This window comes from Glycine max, chromosome 15 (assembly GCF_000004515.6).
Source record: "Glycine max cultivar Williams 82 chromosome 15, Glycine_max_v4.0, whole genome shotgun sequence".
Classification (NCBI taxonomy): domain Eukaryota; kingdom Viridiplantae; phylum Streptophyta; class Magnoliopsida; order Fabales; family Fabaceae; genus Glycine; species Glycine max.
The window spans coordinates 17,844,447-17,852,198 of record NC_038251.2 but is presented as its reverse complement, the minus strand read 5'-3'; the positions used below and the strand labels follow the sequence as shown (position 1 = coordinate 17,852,198).

General features: G+C 35.8%; 1 long non-coding RNA gene across 1 annotated transcript; it reads right to left on the bottom strand.

The window, feature by feature from the left end:
* Positions 1-4,007: 4,007 nt before the first annotated feature.
* LOC121173644 (uncharacterized) lies at positions 4,008-4,586 on the bottom strand. The gene is made up of 3 exons (XR_005888900.1): positions 4,462-4,586; positions 4,136-4,374; positions 4,008-4,053 (listed from the first exon to the last, which is right to left on the bottom strand). It is a non-coding gene; the product is annotated as an uncharacterized lncRNA (long non-coding RNA).
* Between the last annotated feature and the right edge of the window lie 3,166 nt (positions 4,587-7,752).

Sequence of the window (7,752 nt, the reverse complement as noted above, 5' to 3'; positions counted from 1 at the left end):
GCAGGTGATCCAAACCCCTGGACAACAAACATATTTATCCAAATTGTTGCGTTATGATTATACTATCAAATACAAATTTGACTCCAGTAACACAGTCACAAACACATTGTCCAGAATTTTGGCAGCCAAGGACACTTAGCTTCTCTCTTTATCCCCACCGAACTTCACATTTTTGGAGCAGCTTCGCAAGTCGCTCCTCGATGACCCCAAATATATGGAATTATTGCAGCAAATCCGCCAAAACCTGGCATCTCAACTTGAATTCACCACCTACAATAATCTCATTTTCCATTAGGGAAAGATTTGGCTGCCCCTTAACAACCCCCTACCATCCATTCCCTAGTATATGCAAGGAATGCCATCTATAGAAGTTGTTGATACCTTGATAGCAACCCGGGTTACAATTCACACCACTCTCAAATGTCAATTTCTTAAAGCTTAGATGGCTATGAAGATTGTTTCCGATACACACTGTTGGGACGTCCAATTTATTGAAGGTGACTGGGTGTGTGTAAAACTTCATCCTTACCGCCAAACATCCCTTGCTGAATACACCAAACTTTCCAAAAGGTACTATGGCCCTTTTCAGGTTGAGGATCGCATTGGTCAGGTGGCCTACTGCCTTAAGTTGTCTGCTTCTTCCCGGATTCATCCGGTATTTCATGTTTCTCTATTGATACTTCACCAGGGACCACCCCCAACTCTTCCAAATCACCTTCCCCCCTAGGAGTTGGACAACTATCCTATCATCGAACCATACTCGGTGTTGGACTGGAAGTGGGATCCTTCTTCCTCATCACCAACCAAACTCGTCTTGGTTCAATGGTCGAGCTTGTCCCCCGAAGACACCATGTGGGAGAATTGGGAACAGTTGCAAGATTCTTACGACCTTGGGGACAAGGTCGTTTTACCAGATGGGGGGAATGATAGCAACTCCAACACCACAATATCCACTAGCAGACCCATAAGGATCACTAAGAAGCCTAACCACCTTAAGGACTATGTATAAGGAACAAGCAGTAGACAAACATTAGAAGATTCCATTGCCTTCCCACCCAATTTTGTAATCGCAAATAGCATATCCAAATTCAGTTATCATGCAGATTTTGTTATTGCAATTCTGTTATTTCTTTGTTTTAGTGCAACTATAGCTGGTGCACGATTAGCCATAGACATTTATCTAAATGTATCTATAAATAGCGATACCGACAATGGAAAGAAAGCAGAAAAAGTTATCCATATACTCCTTTAATTTCAATGCACTTAGCTTAGTAGTGTATCATAAGTGATTGTGGTGAGAAGGAAACTGTGTTGTGTGTGCGTTAGTGTCTGCAAAAAAAAGCTAAGGTGGAGAATTGTTGAAGGAGATGGAGGGTGGGGACATTTAGGGTTCATAGCTGCATTTTAGGAGGTTAGAGTCCCTAATATTTTATAAAAGTATTTTATTGATACTCAGTGGTTTTAATTATTTTAAATATAGTATAACATAATAAATTTACTAATCACAATTATTCACTAATAATCAACACAAATGTTTCACTTCACAAATTAATTGATCAATGTTGACAACCTAAGAATCATTTATAGCAAGGGGACGATATAACAAAAATTGTCAATTTGTAAAATTAGAATAATCAAATATTACCATTAAAAATTAGAAAAGATCAAAATCATGAATTTGTGAAACACCAAAATTATAATTTAGCCTAAAATAATAATACAATAATGACAATAATAAATAATAATAATAACTACAAAATAAAAGTGTGGCTTTTTCTAATATGAAATTCTATTGTTTTCTTTTTTTACCTATCAAATAATTTTAATTCAAACATTTTTCTTAAATTTCACTATATTTCTGTTCAACCAACTTCTATGTTTCCTTTATTTCTCTTATGTTCTTTTCTCACTTATATGCTTGCATTCGTTCTCTTTTTTTCCTCACATACCAGCACAATGTAAAACTAAAAGCCATATCAAAGTTGTCGTAGCAGCCATACTAACAATATTTCCCGAAGGGTCTAGACTGCATGTATGTGTGTGCAATAACCACTTCTTGTAGTCAATGTTATCAAATTAGGCTCAGACCAATCACTACTAGAAAATAAGGTTTTAACATCGGTTATTTAAGACTTTCAACATCGGTTATTAATTGATGTTGAAAGTACCGATGTGAAAAGTAGTATCATTAACATCGGTTTTTCAAAACCGATGTTAACTAATAAATACAACATCGGTTATTTAAATAAGCGATGTTATATGATACGAATTATGAAAAAAAAAATTATAAATCTATAAATTAACATCGGTTTTTTAAAAAACTGATGTTGTAAGTGACATTTAACATCGGTTTTTTAAATAGGCGATGTTATATGATACGAATTATGGAAAAAAAATTACAAATCTATAAATCAACATCGGTTTTTTAAAAAATTGATGTTGTAAGTGACATTTAACATCGGTTTTTTAAATAACCAATGTTAAATGTGACATGTGACATCGGTTTTTTAAAAACTGATGTTGTAAGTAACATTTCACATCAGTTTTTTAAAAATCTGATGTTGTAAGTGATATTTAACATCGGTTATTTAAATAGGCGATGTTATATGATATGAATTATGAAGAAAAAAAAGTTATAAATCTATAAATCAACATCGATTTTTAAAAAAACTGATGTTGTTAGTGACATGTAACATCGGTTTTTAAAATAACCGATGTTAAATGTGATATTTGACATCGGTTTTTAAAAAACTGATGTTGTAGGTGACATTTCACATCGGTTTTTAAAAAAACTGATGTGAAATGTTACTTACATCATCAGTTTTTTTAAAAACCGATGTTAAAAAATGTTGAGGTAAGTGACATTTAACATCAGTTTTTAAAAAAACTGATGTTGTAAGTAACATTTCACATCAGTTTTTTTAAAGACCGATGTTGTTTTAGAAATTTATTTTTAACATGATGTCTGTTTTTTCAATAAATCCCAAAAATAACCTGCAAATTTTAAAATCAGACCACACAACATATAATTTTCATTCTGTTTTGAAACAGTTTTTACCAGAAAATTCAATAAGAAATTTACTAATTACTATGAATTTAAAACATATTTAATGTTGAGACATGAATTGTAAATTAAGTAAGTAAATATAAACTACAATTACAAGATTGTCTAAACATCCTAAGTTTCATTTTTCACTTTCAAATAGTACTTTGCCCACTGGTTGCGAAGTGCCTTCAATCTTTCTGGTTCCAATGGTCTAGGATCAGTGAAATACTGCATGATATAATAAAACATAAGTTAATAATATATTAGCAATCATAATAATATGAAATTTGGTGAATTAAAAATTACCATTTCCCAATTATTCTGGAAATTTCCTAAGATTATAGTTGACATCCAATGCATGACGTAATACCCACACTCAGTGCTTCCTTTTTGTCTATTACACTAAATACATTATGAAATTTAGATATGCAACGTTCAGTACAAATTAGTCTACACAATACTAAAATATAAGTGAAAACATATTGTTTAAATAACTTACTTTAACAACAATCCACCTAGCAGGAGTCTTGGATTTACTTTGTTGAGTATCGTCAAGTCCTTTCAAAGCACTATTGAATACAAACATAGATTCTTATTGTACATTTAAAATTTTGATTTACCTGACTAATGCTAATGCAAATATATTAAAAAACAACACTGACCTATTAATTATGCCTTTGAGGTAGTTGTCTGGCTTATTATGCAACGAACAAAACCAAATGACAACATTTTCCTTAGGCAAAATGACGACCATTTGCCAATGTGCACTGCAGTGGAGACCAATATATGTTATTATACTATTATACATTATTTAAATTCATTTGTTGAGTTTAAGTTACCCATTCAAGTAGGCTCCTAGGTACACATCTCGTTTTGAATTTTGCATCCAGTTCTTAATGTAATTTTCTGATTCAAATTGTGATTGGCCAGATCTCTGGATAGACTGTGGCTCGAGGAATCCATACACATCGATATTCCCAGCTCGCATACTTGTCTCAGTCATATGCCTATTATTGTTAACACAAAGTAAATTATGCATGAAGGTAAAACAATAAATTAGGTAACTAACAATAATCTAAATTGACTTACAGAATCCACAACTGTATAACAGATATGCTGAGACATTGACCACCATGTGCAATTTCAGACAGATCTTCATGCTTTATGTACAAGGGAAAGTTTTCATTAAATAGGCCAAACAAGGTAGCATCCCACATAACCTGCAATGGCTTCAGAAAAAGCTGTGGAATGGTCAATGTCATTAGATATAGCGGATCATCGACCTCATCATCCGGCCTATCTGCAGGTTTCGCGGGTCTCACAGCTCCCTGTTTATCCAACATAATTAATTGACATAATTTAATCACAGTAAACATTTTAATTGGAAAAATAAGCATTTAATGACACTAAAATACCTGTTCTGATAAACGCTTGACTAGATGTGTCGGCCAAGCAAGGAATGTGTTAAGAGCCTGTCCCACGACCTTAACCTCTTTAGTGGGTACAAGAATAGGAGCATCTACATCTCTAATCTCCTCAACACCAACCTTAACTTGATCGTGCAGCAAAGGAATGTTGTGAATTGTTGTAGATCCCTCATAAACTCTTCCCAGGGCAACCAGGCGAGAAGGATATTCTTCAATATACAACCCACATTTGTATGAGTCACCGGTGTCTAGATCGTTCCCTGAGGGATCAACACAACTCTCCTTTGTGCTGACACGAGCAGCTAAAGGACCAACATCAGGTTCATGAGGCAGTGCGAGTCCCTGTGATTGCATTTGGCTGAGGGATAACATTAGCCGTCGAGTGACTTTTTCTGTGATTGAATCCTCTAGTTGGTCCTTGATTTGTTGCGTCAACTGTTGCAGGTATTCGGGAGCAATGGAGGAGGTCCTTGAAGCTGATCCAAAGTATTGTTTGATGGTTATACCGGCTCCTACAGCACGCACACGACCAGGGTGTTCTGGTCGCCCAATGGCAGCAGTCAGTATATCATGACGTCCATGGGTAACAAAGGAACCCTGTGAGGCCTGCTCCTCAAGCGCATCCTGTGAAGAACACATTTATTCTATACTTAATCACACAATAAAAAAAATAATTACAATTATGAATTGAAAGTGACTTACAATCTTGTCAGCAATTTCCTTTGCTGCTTCAGATGTCATGTCACCAGTTTTCTTGGTGCGGGCTAGCTTCCACTTCACGTGTCGTTTGATGGGAGATGGAGGATCAATGACGGTGTCAGTGCTTCCGGATTGAGTTGCTTCCTCTAGTTTTTTCTTTCTCTTCTCATCCATCAACTTTTTTTCTAAATATTCATAACCCCCACGAGACATCACGTGAGGGGCAGTGTTTTGTTTTTGGACAACTTGTGCTTTTTTTCGAACATTCTGTAAAAATGAAACATTAATGAAACTCATGATTACAATGTATTATAATAAGTTCATTTAAAGTTAAAAAAATGAAAATCCCAAATTAGTTACCTCCCATGAAGGGTCTCTACGGCTCTGGCAAAATTGGGTCCATTTCTCCTTGCTAATGCCGTACATTTTGCATACAGTGTCATCAACACTATCCTTGTCAGCTGCAAGTGCCCATTTCGACGTCAAATCAGACTTAAACTGTCTCCACCGCTCCCCCACAGTCTGAAGTATTTTCTTTTTTGTCCTTAAATCAGATGCTTCAGGGATATCAAATTCAGCCTAACAAAGAGTAAATTAGGTTTTATTAATACTAAATTCAAATATTTGGCTAACAAACAATATGGAACATGAAATAATACATGATACCTGAATATCCTCCCATATCAAATCCTTCTGAGTAATAGGGACATGCTTCCAATTTTCGTATGTGACATCCACCTTATCACGAGCAACGATCCCTAAATATGTTCTAAATTTCTTGCTGTGGGGACCGTCTGTTTTGCCAGTAACAGGATCCACATGGACAAGGGGTCTCTCTGCCCCAACTGGTCTAGTCGCCAATAATCTTAGGCGTGAGGCCTTTCTAGTCCGCTTCAATGGTGGTGACGACGAATGCGATGTTACACCAGTAGAAGGAGGAGGAGGCGGAGGAGAGTTTGACTGTGTAGCCATTTGGCTGTGAAAAAAAAAACATTAATTCAATATGTTATAAAAAATAAATGCGTATGAATGTAATTAAATGAATTGAAATTAAGTACAAAATAAAAAAAAATTACATTAGACGATGTTAATTAATTCTTCTTCATCGTGATCATTACGATTAGCATGAACATCGTCAGTTTCTTCTCCGATGACATTAGGTGACAATTGTGTGGACAATGGACTAACATAAGTATCAATGTATGAATAATCATCTTCAACATTGACACCTATTGTTTTTCCATGTAAAACCACTGACCACCTTTGATCACAAGGGTCTTCGACATAAAATACTTGTTTCGCTTGTTCTGCCATAATGAAAGGATCATTCTGGTATGCGAGTTTGTTAAGATCCACCAACGTAAATCCCACATCATCGGTCCGCACACCGGTATTACTGTCAACCCACTTACATTTGAAAACACAGACAGTGAATTTGACATAGTTAAGCTCCCAAATTTCTTCAATGAAACCAAAGTAAGGGATGAAAGCTACACAAGGATTGTCATCATGTACACTAGCGAAGTGTTGAGATTCAGCCCTTAGGGTAACCCCACTGTTTTGCATTGTACTTTTTTGGTCTTCTGCTTTTGTATAGAAGGAATACTTGTTTATATCATATCCTTGCCAAGTATTAACATTTCTTTTAGGTCCATCTGCTAGCTTTCTCAACATTTCAGAAGCATTATCATCAGCCAAGATTGTGTGTTTAAACCAATCTAGGAAAGTCTTGTTATGTTTTTTCAACACTGAGTTCTTCGACATTTTTGGATTACTTTGTTTGACTAAATTTTCATGACGAACTATGTATGGCAAAACTTCATTACTATTATTCAACACATACAAGTGAGCTTGTTGCAAATCTTCTACACTTGGAGTGATGACATGCAGTCCTCTTGAACCCTTACCTCTTACTCTTTCGTCATGCCGAGACTCGGGAAGCCCAACAGGTTTAGCTTTTTCAATGTACTCTGAACAAAATTCAATGGCTTCTTCTGCAATGTACCTTTCAACAATAGATGCTTCAGGACGGTGTAGATTTTTGGTATACCCTTTTAAGATCTTCATGTATCGCTCAACCGGATACATCCACCGCAAATAAACAGGACCACAACATTTGATTTCTCTGACTAGATGAATAATTAAGTGAACCATGATGTCAAAGAATGCAGGCGGAAAATACATCTCCAACTCACACAATATAATAGCAGCCTCATTTTCCAGTTCGTCTAACTTCACAGGATCAAGAACTTTGCTACATATAGAATTGAAGAAAAAGCACAGTCGAATTATGGCAAGCCTGACTTTGTTAGGCAAAATGTCTCGTATGGCCACCGATAACAATTGTTGCATCAAGACGTGACAATCATGAGACTTTAAGCCTACCAACTTAAGATCCTTCAAATGCACAAGGCTCTTAATATTTGAAGAGTATCCTTGTGGAACTTTGACCCGTCGTAGGCATTGACAAAAACTGAACTTTTCCTTTCTGGACAAAGTATGACAAGCTGGAGGCAAGTATATTTTTCTACCATCAGACCTTGGATGTAACGACGCTCGAATACCCATCTCAGCTAGATC